Consider the following 18,562-nt stretch of genomic DNA (forward strand, 5'->3'; position numbering starts at 1 on the left):
GATAATTCTAAAAGTAGATTCTTTAACACAATGCTAAACCTGATGTACTTTATAGCACAGTAAAATTTGGAGCACTCAGTTTCTCATAATTTAAGAGGGCAGTGGTTAAAATCTGAAACATACTATTGAATGAATATCTTTTTCTGGTTCAGTAGGATATTGCCTATTACAAGAAGTTCAGTGGGATGTGACCAGATTTAAACAATCAAAAATTGATCAAAATATGTCTCTGTGTGTGTGTGTGTGTGTGTGTGTGTGTATGTGTGTGTGTCTGCGTGTACACTGCTTTCTTGCCATTCCAAGTAGTTTTCCATGTCAGTTTGCTCATGCACATCCCTGAAATTGTGAAAAAGAAGTCCAAATGCTGCTGGAAAAAGAACCTGGAGTAAAAAATAGTGACTAAACTCCTGCGTTCCACTTCTTATGAGAGTCACGGAACCATCAGCTGGACATTCCATTAAAGTCCAAGTGGGAGTCTCAGGAGACAAGTCAGCAGAGTGGGCTGTGGACAGAAGAGAAATTCCAGAGTGCCTCTGCTTTGTTGTCACCAGTTAGAGGGGAGCAAATTTCTAGGGCCTGAAAAGAAATGAAACTGTGTCCCGGGGTGTTGGTGTGGTGCTCCTCTTTCTAGACTGCCACAGTCAACTGTGCCTTTATTCCAAAACACCTTTAGCATAACTGAAATCATTCCTTCATATTAAAGAAGCTGATGACAAAGAAAATTCACTGAGAATAAGAGTTGGTTCAGAAAGGATAAAGTCAGCCAAGGAAACTATGAAGTCCAACCAAATTATCTACATGAATCTATTAACACCAGCCCCACTGATGACTTCAGAGACAGTGCTGACTTCAGAGAGGGGCAGGAAAAAAGGCTGGAGGATCATGTTTGGCTTCCCATAGCAAATCTTTCATATTCAAGAGACAAAGGTTTTGTCAATTGTTATATAATATATGAAGTGACTGCTATTAACGTATTAAATATCCTCATGTACATGAAATAATGAGTGCTTATCAAATATATCCAGGAGCTGAGATTTTTGAGTTCCCAAAAGTCGCCTCAAGGGACGTGCTGGAGAGTGATCTTGGCCAAATTATATTTCATGTGGTGTGTATGTATGAATATGTAACAACAAATTCCACTATAATGTATAACTATAACGTACCAATAAAAAAATGGAGAAAAAGAAAAAAATCCCCCAAATATTTCTATACTAGAAAATGCAAATTTTTATAAAATTTAAAATGTTCTTTTAACACCACAAATTGTTCTTATTAATCTTGAATTAGGAACTATAGTTTTAACTTGCAAAACTATGAGTTGTGGATTGGCATCACATGGTGTTAGGTCCCCAAGACTCATAAGTAATATTCAGGTCAAAATCAAATGCAAATTGGCATTCAAAAACAATTCCACACATTGGCAAAATTCTTTCTAGATTTCAAAACTCTTTTTAAAAAAATATCGGTTATTCTGAGGATCAGAAAACTACGTGATTCTTCACTCTCTTGCCAGTCACTCTCTAAAATGGATGTTTTTCTTTTCTCCTCCCAAAAATATTATAACAAAATTTACTACAAAATTCACTAAAAAGGGTTCATAAACCACTTCACTACAAGGCACCTACTCTCAAACATTACATTAAGAGACTAAAATCTATGTTAATTCCATTTTTCATTGTGATTTTTATTAAAACAATACAATTTAGATTTAAAAATATCAATTACAAAGTTTAAAAAAACTTTCATTTTATGTTTTCATGAAATTCCAGAAATATTAAAATGAAAAAAATTGGTAATGTCTCTTAGCTCACATCAAATGTAGGTTGATATGATTGCTATAGTACGAACCCATGGTGTTCTTACCTCTGATTTCATTTGTATTTATGAATATACATCAATCATGTCTTCATATTGGAAAGATGCACACACATTCCCTTGCTGAAATGCCTATTGTCTATAGGATTTAAAGCCAAATAAATGTGTATTTAAACATGTAACAGGCTGTATCCTGATAAATATATTCTTTATAACAATCAATATTGAAGCCCTAAAATTGATTATATGAAAAAATGACCATTTCTCTCCTTGCATCCTAAAGTATCTCATATCCCTTGTGAGCTGCCTCACAGGTAAGTCAATAGGAGCTCCACATGGGATCTGAGAGAAGAATTTTGCCCTGTAAGTGTAATCCATTTATTGGTTTATGGACCAAAAAACCTCTCGGGAGTGTTACAAACTCATATGCTTTCCTTGAGTGATGGGTTTTGCGCTTGGATTTCTTATTTAATTGAAAGATGTGTAAAAACTTATGTATAAATAGAGTTCCCTATTGGTTACACATTTCAAGAGTATCTCAAGAGTATAAATTATTCCATCAAGGGGTTGGAATAAATTATACTCAATAATTGGAATCAATTTTCCCTAGAGTAAGCACAAAAAAATTCCCATTAACATGGATAGAGGTTGCATAGAAAGCATGAGATGAAAATATAATATCACCTACAAATTAGCTTTGTATTCCTGTATAGCCAGAGAAGCAGCACAGTGAGATAAGCCCACTCATATTGAACTATATCCTTTCTGGGTAAAGTCCCCATTGCATTTTGGATATGGCACAATGTCAGCAGATCGATAGCAGAAAAGAGGATGCACAAGTCTAAGTGTGTAATCACTGTGGTTTTTAGCTGTCTCCCATTAAATGACAGCAGAGCCACCTGATTCACACACACCTTATAGGAATTCTGTAAAGACTCTAAGAATTATTATATGAAAGATGCATTCTACTCCTCTGAAAAAATAAAAGGTTAAGTCGAGCAATTTGAACATCACTAACAGCAACTGTCATGTATTGGTAACTTAATATAATCCAGACACAGTACTAAGCATTTTACATATGGCATCCTGTTTACCCAGGAACATAGCAAAATGGCTAGGCATGCACATTCTGGACTCAGAATCCATAGATTTCATATATCAATGATATTACCTTCTAGCTGAATAATCATGTGCAACCTCTCTGTGACTCAGTTTCCCCATCTGTGAAATAATGATAATGATAAAACACTTAGAAAAATGCCTGGCATAAATAGCAATTTTTTGCTATTAACTGTTATTATTGTTAGTAATTAAAAGGAAAATAAGGCAGAATTCTATAGAGCCCATGTAATCTGGGAGCATTGAAAATTGAAAGTTACTGCTTTTCCAGTTGCTCATTATAGTAAAGAGATCCTTTCAGCTGCCAATTTTGAATAATGTATGATCCAGAGTGATGTTATCTGTGACAGTCACCAGCTTTAAGTTAAATCATTGTATGAATACCAAATAAATAGACTTTTTTATACTGAAAAAAAAAATGTATTTATGGCAAGAGCTCCAAAAAGAGTCTGCAGGAGGAAGCACAGGTCAACTTGAAAGATGAAAGGGCAATTGGGAGATTTAGAAGTATAAAGTTTTTCATGGGCTTCCCCAAAAAGAATGTAGATTGGAGTTGATGATTAGTTACCTAGACTGGGATTCTTGACCAATAGGGGAAGAGAAAAACAATGATCTTTAGCCTCTACTGCAGAATGCTCCATTTCTTAGCAATACTTGCTCTGTCCCAACTGGAGAATTCTACATCCTCATCATGTTGAAGTCATGTTTGATCATCTGACTTGCTTTGGAGGATGACATATGAGAATTATAGTGTTGCTTCTGGGTAGGATCTATATGAGCCTGAATGTGCTAAACCAAGTTATTCTTTTGCCTCTTCCATCGTTATAGGTAATGTCCTCAGCTGGTGTTTTGGAAAAAGGAAATGATGCAGGTGATTCCTGATGGGCATATGACATGAACAAGGGATGCACACACACTTTTTATTATAAGCTTTTGGCATTTGGAAGGTGGTTTGTCACTTCAACACTAGTCAATCATGACTGGTACAGCTTGGTACAGCTTCTTAGATAGGGTCTCAAGGGAAGGGAAAAACTTACTCTGAGATGATGAGGGCCACATCAGAGGTGTTATGGTTTGGGTATTAGGTGTCCCCCAAAATTTCATGCGTGAGACAATACAAGAAGGTTTAGAGGTGAAATGATTATGTTATAAAAGGTTTAACCCAATCAGTACATTAATCCACTAGTAGGAATTCACTGGGTGGTAAATGTAGGCAGGCAGGGTGTAACTGGAGGAGGTGGCTGTCTGGGGATGTGCCTTTGGGGTATATATTTTGTCCTTGTTGAACAAAGTGTGTTCACTCCCTCTCTTCCTCTCTCTCTCTCTCTCTTTCTCTCTCTCTCTCTTTTTCCTTTTTGATTATCATGTCCTGAGCACCTCTGTTCCACCACATCCTTCCACCATGATGTTCTGTCTCACCGTGAGCTTCAAGGAATGGAGTCAGCTGCTTATGAACTGAGACCACTGAAACTGTGATCCCCCAAATAAAAATTTTCTCCTCAAGTTGTTCTTGTCTGGTCTTTTGGTCACAACAGCAAGAAAAGCTGACTAAACCAAGGGGAGTAATCTGGCCAATGTTATCAGCCTTGCAAGTAATAAGAATAATTATCACACATAATAAGAATAATTTCAATAAGTGGCCACAAACTCAACAATTAGAGAACAATTGGGACCCCATGCTTATAAGAGGACTCAGAGAAGACAGAAGGAATCATATGTCTCCTATTGCATCCTCCAAGTGGAAGAAGGAGTTTGAGGGACAGGAGTAACTCAGACTCCTCCAGAGGAGAATCAGGTGATTTTTATTCCTATTTTCGAGGTTTTCCTTTGTACCATTCTCCTGACCCCAACTCCAGTCTTTCTAGAAAGACTTAAGAAGCAAAGTTGCATATAGAAATAGAAAAATGGATCAACAAAATAACTAGGAAACCAATATGAGTAAAGTACTTGCTGGGTACATGGGAGGTACTGTGAGTATATAAAGAATGACTAAGATCCATCCCCTCTTCAAAGGATACTAATAATTATTAAGAGTCTCCTATGCACTAAGCATTTTACTAAGTACTTCACGTGATTCATGACCTACATCCCCAGAACAGCAGAGGAGGATCCTATTATTATCCCCACTTTAGAGATGAGCAAATGAGATGTGGGGAGAGGGGGATCTTTGTCTGAGCACTGAGAGTGAGACGGTATCAAGACATGATCTCAACTCTGAAATTGTCTCTGGAAGCTGAAGTTCATTACCACTGCCTGATACCTCTGCCAAACACCTTTATTTTGATTGTGGGGCAAAATCATAAAGATAAAATTCAATTGCTATAGCAATCATAAGATAGAAGATGGTTAATTTTCAAATAATTGGCAAAAGTAAATGAAGGGTCAGAGTTACAGAAAAAAATATATCCCTGGTCATATTTGTGATCGGAAGAGACTTCATATGGAAAAGGTGTTGAGCAAGATGATAGAGATTGGTAGGATCCGCATGGGTGGCAAAGGGTTGCTGTGTAAAGGCCAGTTCAGAAACAAACAAAACCCTAGCAACTAGGTACCATCAAAAAAAGTTCGCTAATAAAAGGCAGAGCAAGTCTTTATCTCAGCTTCAAATATGATGGCACAACTGGCATTCTTCAAATATTTCTTGATTCTGAAGCTGAGAAAAAGAGAGCAAGAACTTCAAAAGGACCTTTTTGACATTTATTTCCTTGCTCTAAACACAGCTATAACATTGTCAAGATTTCGTTCTTAAAGAGACTAATCTCTAGCATAGGCAGCTCTAGCTGGCCTGGAAAAGCTCCTTTTGCATTTATCTTCCTGTTTAAGAGACAGCTATACCTTTGAGAAAGCCTCTTTCTTGGAAGTATTTCCGACTGAGCCCATTTACCATTCAGATGAGAAAACCGAGGTGCAGAGAGACAAGGAGATCACCCAGGGTCACACAGCAAAAGAAGCCTCCCTTGGAAATCTCCAGTTCCTAAAAAAGCAGGTTGCTAGAACCATAGCCCCAGTGGGTTGGTTGCCTGGGAGAAGCAGAGCAGTTAATGATGCTGACAGAGGGCAATAAAGGGACTGAAAGAGTCTGGGAAGGAAATTATAAAATACACTGTAATGCTATTGTGTTTGATAACAAGTGTACTGAACTACAGGAATTTCCAGGAATTCTTAAACTTCTACCTTCCGTATTATATGAAATTCCACTGCCTCCATAGCTCAGAGCATTTTATTCTACATCAGAAGAGAATAGAAGATTCTCCCCAAGTCTAATAAAAATGGAGTGGCCTTCATAAGATCTCAGTCAATTTTATGAATTAACATTAATCTTTGGTTCACCACACATACAAATCTCTTAATGCTATATGAATTGCAAATTCATATTATTACACTTAGTTAATTTGAAAGACAAAATTTTAAAAGATGTTCAAGTGCAATTCTTCAGAGCATACATTTTTTTGTGGACCGGCAACAGTGTTCTTCAGCTTTGGTTTCGGAACAACTGTGCATAAAAACAGTTCTAGAATCATGCTGAGTTGGTACTGGGTTCTGCCTGAAGAGCTGTTAGAAAACGCTGGAATTATCAGTACAACAAGTGAATTTTGGGACCTGCTCTATTATAAAACTCTGCTTAACAGAATCATGACTGATTAAAGTAATGCTGAAAACTATTCCCAATAAGATTATTCCCAATGAAAAAACCCCAAAGTCCAAAAATATTTTCAAAAGCACTTCAGAATTCTCTTTTTAAAAATTTCATGTTTTTATCACTCTCTCAGCACACAAAGAAATAACAGGGGAGGAGGAAACTTCCTTCTGTTGAACAAATGATTATATTTAATAAAACTAAATAATTGTGCAAATGGCTGGGGAAATGATCCTTTGAGCTCAGATGATTTACATATGGCAGTCAGATTGTTGTACTAGCTTTCCTTAGTGCCTGCTTAAAACAAGCGAACAAACAGAAGTTCTACTTACTAACCAGAATCCACTTCGCTTTTCTGAGTTTGCCCGCCAAAAATAGCCTCAAACAAACAAAAGACAAAAAGACAAGGAAAGCTTTAGAGAAAATCATTTTTGTCTCATATTTCCTGAAACGTACACTCAAGTTGGGGTTCCACCAACCAAAGTTAAAACAAATGAAATAATTAAAAGTAGGACTAGCTCATCACGTAGAAGAAATTCTCTGAATCATAAAAAGCATTCACGATTTATGACCCATGAAGCCCTACTAGACTATTCTAATCATGATGAGCCATTTAAATATAATAATTATTGAAGTATTAAAGCATAAAATCTCTCCATTAAAAATGTGCTGAGATTATCCAGTTGTCTAACAACCATAGGAAACTCTCGGGCTGTAAACAGTGTGGTGCTTCTTCAGAACTAAAACTTGATTCAAAACATTGCAAAACCGTTTTTATTGCATGGTTAACCATAAAATCCATTTTAAATTTGAAGTTAAAAAAAAGATATAAATCCTATGTTTTTCTTTGAATTTTGCAAATTTTATTGCATCCGTCCAAAAATGTGACTCGGGTAGTAAAACGTGACGCTGCTCACTGTAATGGTATGTGTTTGAAATACAACCCATTTGCTCTTCATTCATTTTGCCTTAGCTGCTGGCAACATTACAAAATTTTTTCTATAAAATATTCTTTGTTGTGCTGTTATCATATTCATATAATTTCTTTATTTTATCTCCCTTGATAAAATATTTTCCACCCATGTCTGCTTTTTATCACTTTACAACTTACTGCCACATGCCCTCTTCTCTTGGCAAGGTTTATGAAGTGTCTTGGCTAAGAAAATGCTTGAACCAGCTTATCAACGGGCAATTGTCGCCTAAGACTTGAGTGACCACAGGGCATTATCTGAGGGTCATTACTGTTCTCCCGCTCTCTGTAGCATCATGTTATGTGATCACCTTGAGAAAAGGCACCAGATATATTTTTTTCATAACAAGTGGCTATTTCTTCGTTGTCTCCATATGCCCCGCATGTGCAGATTTTCCATAAATCACAGACACGTAGGGCGTTCCTTGGTACTCTGTGTGCCAGCGCATTTGTGTTTAGGGAGGACCCTGTGGCAGCTGAGCAAGTTGAGCATTTAAATACCCCACTCATCCCTGGTTTTGGCTTCCTTGCATTCATCTAGTTGTTTATGGACACCCAAAAGCTCCAAAAGCTGTTTTCCTTGGCTGTGAATTGGACTCTATAAAGTGTGTCTTAGTAAGAGTATTGTATTCCTGTCCTTTAAAACCTAGCCAGGTACTTTTCAGCTTTGGCAGCCTTTCTGTCGCCCACATCAGCAGGGCTTTATTCCTTCACAGTTACTGACAACGCTCAGCTCGGAGGGCTCTACCTGACAAAGTCATCTTTGCACACTGTAACATGACTTGGAGAACAATCGTCCTCCTCCCCAAAACAGCTTGTACTCGATTAGCATTAAAATGCAACTAATTATGTCTCCTACTAATAAGGGAAATACTGAGACATAGTCAGTTGTTCATTTAGAAAAACAGAAAGATCTTCATTAGACCTTCATAAAAAGGACTTACTCGAACAAGCTTCGGAACTACCTTAGACGGTTTATAGAAGGCAAAAAGAAATTGTGTGATCTCTGTCATTAAAAAGCATTGTTACAGAACTCCAACACATGCCTCTGAAAGAAAATATTAACCAAGCAGCTAATGAGAATAAGCAACACGCTGTCCACTGAATGAATTGCTGTGAAACGAAATCCCTATCAGTTTAGAGAAAACTTATTGGTCCTTTAATCTGAAAAATAGATTTATCTAACACAATGAGAAAAAAAACTTCATGTATCAGAAGATACATATGGATAAAAACTTGTCTTCTATATTTGTTTCCAAATGGATTTCTCAGACCATAGTGTATTCATATGCAGACAAGATAGAGTTGTACATTCAATTATGAGAATCTTAAAAGACTGAACCTAAAAGTTAAACAGTCTTAAAGGAAGATCTAGGAGTAGGACAAAATATAAGGCATCATTTTTAGTTTATAAACTTTAACCTGGAACTCTCCTTCATGTTGATGAGTTACATATAAAGAGAGATATATTGATTCACATATAGTGTTTAACAATGTAGATTTATTAATTAGCACTAATGACCAGGATTTGTCTGGGTTCCACACTTCAGTAGTTGCTGCATGCGTGTCCCTATTCCTCCAATACAGTTAATTTTGCAGAAGAAACATTCCACTTGAGAGACTTAAAAATACACACTTTTTTTTTTTTTAAACTGATGTGACTTTTTTGGAGAACTGTGACCATAATAAAACATGGTTGCTGATCTATTTTAACTAAAAATACCAAAGTCAGATATAAAAGCCACTTGTAAAGTTGCATTGAAAGTTCCCTATTGGACATATTTTTTATCTAGGCTCGTTTGGTTTTAGATGAGGACATCCTGTAATGGGTTAGTATTGTCTCCTGAAAATGACCCTAGAGCTTGGAAAATGAAAATGATCTGGTTGGACAAAATTCTACCTTTTTCTATTCTCATTGACATTAGCAATCACTAAAAAATTATAGTCTTAGCTTGTAATAATCCAAACAAACATGCAACACATATGTTGAACCAGTCACTCAATTAAGCACCTTGTATTTTGTCAGAAAACAAAGGGTGAGAAAAGTTTAGGAACTACTATTTTATTAAGAACCATAACCCCAAAGGAGCAAAAGGAAGGGACAAAGAAAATTAGGTAGTAAAGGAGGAAAAGTCAGGAAGAGGACACGTTACCAAGCTGGTCACCTCCAAGCGTAACAGATTGCTAATGTCATTGCCTCGTACTCCCCAAAGCTATGCAACTGCATTCCAGGAGTCTGTCCAGGAGGAGAAAAGAGAAAGATTTATTCTAGTCCCTATCTTTCCATTGCCAGTGGTTTGCCACAGAGCTTGTTATTGCCCTCCTATTTCTGGGCCATGCAGGGGAGCAGCGTCCCTGAGTGCGCCCTCCTCAGCATCAGGAGCAAAGACCAAGGCAGAAGCCCAAATGCCCTTGGCACAGGCCTTGGGTAAAGAAGTGCTGTCAGGCTGTGGTGGTGTGAACTTCATTCCCTTCCAGAGACTGCAGCTGCACGGGGGTTGACAAAGCTGGAACAGGAGGAAGATGAGCTGGGAGGTCCAAAGTCATTTGTCAAGGTATCTGATCACAATCATCGTTTCATTTTAATCCTACCAGCAATAACCCATTTTATACACAAGGAAATACAGGTTCCTGACCCTAAGACCCTCACCTGAAGGGACTCAGCTGTTAGCAACCTGTATCTTAGACATTTTAAGTCCATTCCCTTATCATCAATTGGTCAAGTCCATCAATTTTATATTTTTCCATAAAATAAGCATTAAAATATAAATATATCATCTCATTTAAAGAAAGAAAGAAAATCTTAACTTGACCTTCCCAAATAACTTACGACACTGAATAGATGCCAGTTTTTTTGGTGCCCACCCCTACTCCATGTCTAGTAATTTAGGGCAAATATATAATCTCAGGAGACATGTCTAAGAGTGTCAAAGCATAAGAACCTCACAGCTGATGACACCCTGTGCCCTTAAACCTAGTAGGCATGATCCAGCAAAGAAGGTAAGTTAAGAACAAGAACTAAATTTCTCCATTTTGCCTGATAAAATCTAAAAAGATGGCACTACACACCACAGAGAAAAGCATTAAACCAAAGAGGGACTGCAATGGAAGACCCGGCAGGAAGCTGGCTGGGTTGGGGACATTGCAACTGAAAACAGAACAGAACACAACACCTTCCTATCCAGATAAGGATATTTTGTATCCATCTCTCATTCCTGAACCACTTATTAGATCTGTAAGAGCTGCCCCAACATATAAGAGTGCATGTGTGCACACATGCACATGTACAAATTTTTCAGAAAAATATTCTCTCACTTCACAAATTAATTTCTCTCCCATCAACAATGCATTCTACAAATCAAAAGGGGAGTTTGCAAATAAATATTACTTAAAATGAGCATACTCAGCAGTCAAACAAAGCTTAACTGATAGCCGGGCATAGTGGCACTCGCCTGTAATCCAGTGATTCAGGAGGGTAAGGCAGGAGGATCACCAGTTCAAAGCCAGCCTCAGCAACTTAGTGAGGCCCTAAGCAGCTCAGAGAGAGCCTGTCTCTAAGTAAAATATAAGAAAGAGCTGTGGATGTAGCTTGATGGTGACGGTTACATGCCCCTGGTTTCAATTCTTGGTACAAAAAAAAAAGCTTAGTTAGTTAAGAAAATTAAATCAGTGACTTTTTTTATTATTATTAAAGTCAACACCCACCCCACTCAAACATCATGATTCCTTGAAAGATGAAAATCAATGTTGCACAAGCAACAAGGCCTCCGGAGAGCCTAAAACTTGATTAAGTTTTTTAGTTATCCTAAAACTCCAGTTATTTCTGTTTTTCTTCTTTGTAAAATAGAGAATTCATATGTTTAAATGATAATTATTTTATGTTTTATTACTGGTTAAATTTTAGACATGTTCTAAGAGATATGGAGACGTAGTAAAAGTCAAAACTTTGGTTTCACAAACATTAAACAACATCTATCTAGAGAAGAAGAAAAAAGTTAAAGTTTGGGATTTGTCAAACAGTTTTTTGCTGGATGCAGTCCCTTCAATAGATAAACAACTACATTAATATTCAAGAGGCAGCCATCTCTGTTTCAATATAACTTCTATTTTGTAGCTGAAGTTTCTTGAAAGAAGGGGGATACACCGTGTGTAATTTAACATTGTGAAAATTTGCTGGAAATGGACCCTCTTAACCGGGGGTGCTTAATCCTACTTAAGGTGTTTTTATTATGAGGAGTGATTAAGTACAGCACACTCATGACTTTCACAACATAGTTATTATTTGAATTCAAGTCTCCAAAACAGAAACTTACATGTTGAAGGATGGTACCAACACAAGCATCCACGTTTACAGCTTTAAATGCCGTGCGTATTTGCCATGGTACACAGTAATTCAACCAATGATGGCCCTATCCTTTATTTTTCAAGTCCCTCAGACATGAAAAGGAAATCTGACCTGCATTTAATGACCAAATCTGTTAACAGTTTTGTCATGGTACCTACGTCCTAGTTCGACCCAAATGAAATACTTCACCGGCTCCAGATGTCACAGGCTTAGTTTCATAAGCATGAAAAGGCATGTATGGCTGTTATTAACAGAGCTTGTTTAAATAACTGTATTTGTGTAGCTTTTAAAATTCTTTATCTTACTCCACAAAAGACTTGAAGAGGAGCTAATAAAAAAATCATATCAACTAAAAAATTCAACCTATGTGAAAACTCTGGTTTCCTGATACAGTCAATATAAAATGATATGTTTGCCAAGAGTATTAACTAAAAAGAAATTTTAATAAAAAATACACAAACTATAATTAGATGTCATTATTGGATTCTCTTTTTACTTGTTTCTTTGCTTGATTTTCACATTTGATTTCATAAGAGTTTAAGCATCTAGTTTGACATCTAATTTAAAGAACTTCCCCGAACTTCCCTATACATTTGTCAGTGTTTTCGGTGGAAAATAGAAAATGGTTAACAATAAGATCACTTTCCCCGCCACCACTACCTCACTCCAATGGCATGGAAACAAGTTGGCATTCTGGGAAGACAGAACAGGATACACATAAAACAGATCAGAGGAGGTGACCAAAAAGAGTTGACTGTAAACTTACTGAAGTATGAATCTGAATGGAAGAGGGAAAAAAATAGTCAAATAGGACTTGGGTCAGTCACCAAAGATAGGATAAAAGGAGGCACAGATATACATATGTGTGTTTTGTAGAATTATAAAACTAACTCCTGGTACTTTCTATTTCTCAAATAACATAACTACCAGGACAGAAGGTCATGAATAGGAATTCTGTAATAACCAGTCCAGTCTACCTGTATTCATTGTAAAACAACACACTGGTATTCTCATGGGGTTTTTGTTGTTGTTGCTGTTGTTTGTTTGTTTGTTTGTTTTTTATTAGTTTTTCTTGTTTGGTTTTTGTACCAGGGATTGAACCCAGGGGTTCTTAACTGCTGAGTCACATCTCCAGCTCTTTCTAATTTTTATTTTTATTTTGAAACAGGGTCTTGCTAAGTTGCTGAAGCTGGTTTTGAACTCAAGATCCTCCTGCCTCAGCCTCCTGAGCTGCTGGGATTACAGGCGTGTGCCACAGCACCTGAGTGGTATTCTGTTCTTATATATCAAAATAAAATGTTTTATGGGTTTCCTTAGTATGAATCAGGATGTCTGAACTTGACCTGCCCTTGACCAGTGAAGTTTCTGAGCTGGTTAAAAGGGGACAGCCAAGTCCACACCTCTTTGGTTGGCTGTTAGGGAACAGTCGTTTGTTCTATCTTGGTAAAAAATCCATCTTCATCCCTTAATTTTTTATTCAGATGTCTATATTGCCTTAGTTTTTGAAGAAGCAAAGCCTCAAAAAAAAGAAGGCAATTTCTTTCACTTTCTGTTTGCTAATTTCAGATTATTTTTAGTAAAATCGTTTCCTAATCTGAAGTTCCTAAAATTTTAAATAAGTGAACAGGTAGTTACCAGGAATGGTTAAAATAACTGGAGTCTAGTTAGCATGAAATCATCCTCCAGCATGGCACTGTGATTATGTGTAAAGAAAAAGAAATTGCCTTTTAAGTTTCTCTAAAAGCAATCCATGTGTCCTTCCAAAAGTCTTCTTTTCTTCTTTTGTATATGGATGTAGAGCAACAATAAAATTATCAATGGTGATAACAGCAGACTACTGTATAAAATAGCATTCCTTTTTATTTATCTTAACTATACATACTTGCACATGAGAATAATATTTACTTTTATTTATTTTTTCCAGAGTGAAAGAAATTCCTGGATCTTTTGCTAGTTTTTTGTTTATTGGGTTTTTTGGGGGGGGTTTTCCTTTCTTTTTCTTTCTTTCTTTCTTTTTCTCTTTTTTTTTTTTGTTTTGTTTTGTTTTGTTTTGTTTTGTTTTGTTTATTGTTTTTCCTGTAAGAAAGTTGAAGAGTTTTCTGAAAAGTCAATGGATTTGACTTCAATGCACTATGTACAGGAGGCCCCCAAGTAGAGATGGGGGTACCTCTTTGTCTAAAGACTCGGTAACGCTTGCCTATAATCCCAGTGGTTTGAGAGACTGAGGTAGGACAACCACAGATTCAAAGACAACTCAGCAACTTAGCAAGACCCTGGGCAACTTATCAAGACCCTGTCTCAAAATTAAAAATAAAAATAAAAAGGTTAAAGATGTGACTCAGTGGTTAAGCACCACTGAATTCCATCCCCAGTATGGTACTCCCCCCCAAAAAAGTCTTTAAGACCTGTTCAACTCTGAAATTTCATAATTCTTTCTGATTATACTCAGCTTATCCCAAGTTAAAAAACCTGTACTTGATGCCTTTCAATATTTTTTATAACTGCTACACACTATTGAATAAATTTGTTCTAAAAAATGTGATTTTTTTTTCCTTAGCTGAGCTATGGAACCAACCTACATGCCCTTCAACAGATGAATGGATAAAGAAAATGTGGCATAGAAACACAAGGAAATATTACTCAGCCATAAACAAAAATGACAATAGTTTTTGCCAGTAAATGGATGGATCTGGAGATTATCATGCTAAGTGAAATAAGCCAATCCCAAAAACCAAAAGTCAAATATTCTCTGTGATATATGTATACTGACACACAACAAAGGGTTGGGGGAAGACTAGAATTTCAGTGAATTAGACAAAGGGGAATAAAGGGAAGGGAGGTAGGATAGGAATAGGAAAGACAATGGAATGAATCGGACAAAACTTTCCTATGTTCATGTATGAATATATCACAGTAAATCTCCACATCATGTACAATCACAAGAATGGGATCCTAATTAGAATAAAATATATTCCATGTATGTATATTATGTTGAAATATACTCTACTGCCATATATATATATATATAGAACAAATTTTTTAAAATATTCAAAAACATAATTGCATCTGAAACAAAAAAAAAAAAAAGAACTTTTCTTGAACTACTAACTCTCCATGACTTAAATAATAGAACTGATTTCAATTACAGAGAACAATTATTCTGGTTGAGTCTATGTAAGCGGCTTTGTGAATAAAAATCATGTTTTCTTTGATCCAACCTGACAATTTTTTGTTGAATGTTTGTGTTATTGTTTTATAATAGCTAATGTTAATATCTATAAGAACAAAAGAATTAAAACAATACATTGTCCGTGTCTCAAGAAGCTCAAGGCAATTGATAAGAAAGACAGGTAACTAGACCTAAGGTGACAGATAAAAGAATAAAGGTCTACGTGAAGTTCTCCAAAAGCCCAGAAGATGGAACAATGTCTTCATAATGACTTGCATGCTAGAAGTTTTATTATCAAGAAATTAAGCCAATTATTATTACTGCTTTTCTTTCTTTTCTTGTTTTTTTTTTTTAAACATTCTGCTTCCTCCTCTTCCTTGTCAATATCTATTTCTTTTATTCCAGGTCCTGACTTCATTATGTAATCTTACCTTGCCCCAGATAATAATAATCAAATTTTAGCAATGATTTTTACATTTTTAAAATTTTTGTTCTTTCTTTTTAAGCAATTATTCATTTAACTCACTTTTTAATTCAAAATATTTTGCAAGACATGATTTTATAAGAAAAATAATATATACAAATATATAATATAAATCTTATATGATATTTTTCTTAAAATATTTTTGTATTTTATAAAAATATATATTTCACAAAAATATATATATACTTTTTGCTACTGGAAATTGAAGTTCTATTTTTAAATGTACTACTGTCATGTACCATAATAACAAAGAGTCTCTGACAAGATGGCACATCTTTAAGTTGACATTATTTGAGTTTTCAAAGGCTTTTGTGGGGCTTTCCCCCACATTTTTGTTGACTTATTTATGTTGATGAAATCCTTTATTCTTGGGGTTAACTCACCCATAGGATAGAAACCAACTGGCCCAGAATCATATAACCACCATGTTCTAACCATCCAAACAGACCTAATTCAAAAGTGGATCAGAGTAGAATATAGCATAAAGAGCATTTCCAGTTTTCAGACCAAATAGCAAAGACCTCTGAGAATGTGGGATTAAAACATGCTTAGCAGACCTACCTGATGGAAATAATCATTCCATGACTTTCAATTGCTAGACCTCTCCCCAAAAGACCCAGATTAAATACATCATGTGTGATCTTTAAAAATATCAATCAATCAATCTAACCAATGATTCTAACAACCAGGAAAATGTAAGACAGCTTTAGCATATCACCATAAGTCATTGTCATCTACTACATATTTAATTAACTTGAGGACTTTATGATATAATTCACAAGCGGTATAAACCAATACAAATTTCTTCCTGATAGCAAATACTCAGAGTACTAAAGACATTCCAAAATAAATGATGTGTACCTCTCTACATGCTCCGCTTTCAGAAAAATCGTTACTGGATAACATAAACAAGGAAGAGTTATTTACCCCAGCATATACAAATCTGAAGAAAGGAATGGAAACATTATACCAAAAAAAAAAAAAAAGAAGAAGAAGAAAAGAAAAGAAATAACAAATATGCATTAGCCACAAACTTTAAACCCAGCACTAATCAGAAATACTCAAAGAGTTATGCTCTCCCTCCCTGACCAAAAATCATGGTTTGTTTGCAGTGACAGCAATTCAGGTCCTCATAGCTGCTAAACACATAAACATTCCAACCAATCTTTCCAGTACATTTTCATGCCTCTAGGATGCCTCATTCCCAAGTCAGGACGCCCTAATCTCTCTCCAAATCAAGACATTTTTAAAATGTCTTGGCCTTCAGGCTTCTTATTCTTGGAGATTCCACATTGTATCAAACATATTAAGATGAAGCTTTGATCACATTAAATGTAATTTCCTGCTAAAAATCTTTTTCAAGATTGTTATAATTTGCCTTTCAGTTTTGGGCCACAAAGAATTAAGCCACAGCTGGCTGTGGAGCTATGGTTTCTCAGCAATTGACATGCCCATTTAATGACAGTTCCAAATGAGGGGGGAAAAAAAGAAACTGAACTACAAATTGTTTTAAATGTAAGAACCTTTAAAAATAATACAATTAAAAATAAAAAATAGATGAATGACAGGTATTTTATTGAATATTAATCTCAATTTTGTAGTACCTTTTGCTTAGGAATGAATGAAGGTTATTTTAGATATGAATGTCTATTAGGCCTCTGAAAAGTTTGAAGGCCTTATGTGCCACCCCAGTAGTGCCCTTGCCCCAACCAACTTTTAAACAAATGCATTCATTTCCATGTCTCTCCTTTCATCGCTCCATACCTCTTCCAAAAATTCCTGAGGTTATCAGATCTGATCATCTAAGAAAAGCAGATTTAAGAGAAGATTTTGAGAGTGTCATTTATGTTCAGAAATGGTTAACACATGCTTATAGTTTCATTTGGGGCTCTGTCGCTTTTTTCTGAACTTTACAAAATCGTTCTTAGATGAATCTAAGCCTTCAAGCTATTGTCATCTGTCATGATGTGTCAGTTGCATGGCAAAGGAACAGAGGCTGGATGATGACGGGTGCAAATCAGTATGATTATAATCAAAGAGTCATCTAAATTAACTTGCTAACTTGCCTTGTCAAATGCTGGGTACTCCCGAATCTGTTAGCCTCTGCTCCTTTGTATTTATATGCACGATTAATGTATTGAAACAAAACATTGACTATTCCTTAAACAGACCAAGGGCAAGAATTTATTATCAATACGAACTAAGACAACTATCATCTTGGGGAACCGGGAATAAATGGACTCTCAAATCCTGAATTTGGTAAAAAATTTTACTTTTCTCAGTTTTTGTTTGACAATAACAATTAGATCCAGAAATAACATAGCATGCCAGCAAAATCTCCTTTCTCAATATTTGTGCCTGAGTTGGCAGTACGAATGCTGACAATCTCACATGTGATCCTGCTCTGCTGAGATCTGCAGACTTAACTGTGTTTAGGTAGTTCAGATAAGCTTTAAATAAGCATCTGAATTTCTGGGTGCTCGTGGAAAATGAACCAAATTCCTCTCCTTTTGAGACTCACTTATGTTCTGATTCTAATGCATTCATGTAGGAATAATAAAAGGTCTTGCTTTACATACCTAAGCTTACCATTAATATTAAACAATGAATTTAATGTTGTCAGCCACGTGGTACTTCATTCATTCCAGTGAGCAGGGATCTTTTGTGTTTATTTTATTTCCAGCCAGTAAAATATGTTATTTGCTTTTTGCTCAAACAACTGCTGGCTCTCTCTAGGGAATTGAGGCATTTCATGGAAAAGTGTAATCATGATTTAAAAAGACTGCATGATATAAAAACCATAAAATCGTACATAGTGTCAGGATGCCGTGATAGAACAGCAGGGGGTGGTGGGGACAGAATGTGTTTTCCTGGTCTTGTTAAAATCCATTCTGCCTCTATTTATTTACATAATGGATTCCTGTTAACCTTGATCACATGCTGATACTGTCCTTTACCAAATGGAATTTGTGAGTTAAAAAGTTGAACACTCCTAAGAAAATTTCTTCATTATGATTGGTTTG

The sequence above is a fragment of the Sciurus carolinensis genome, chromosome 10, assembly GCF_902686445.1.
Source record: "Sciurus carolinensis chromosome 10, mSciCar1.2, whole genome shotgun sequence".
Lineage (NCBI taxonomy): Eukaryota > Metazoa > Chordata > Mammalia > Rodentia > Sciuridae > Sciurus > Sciurus carolinensis.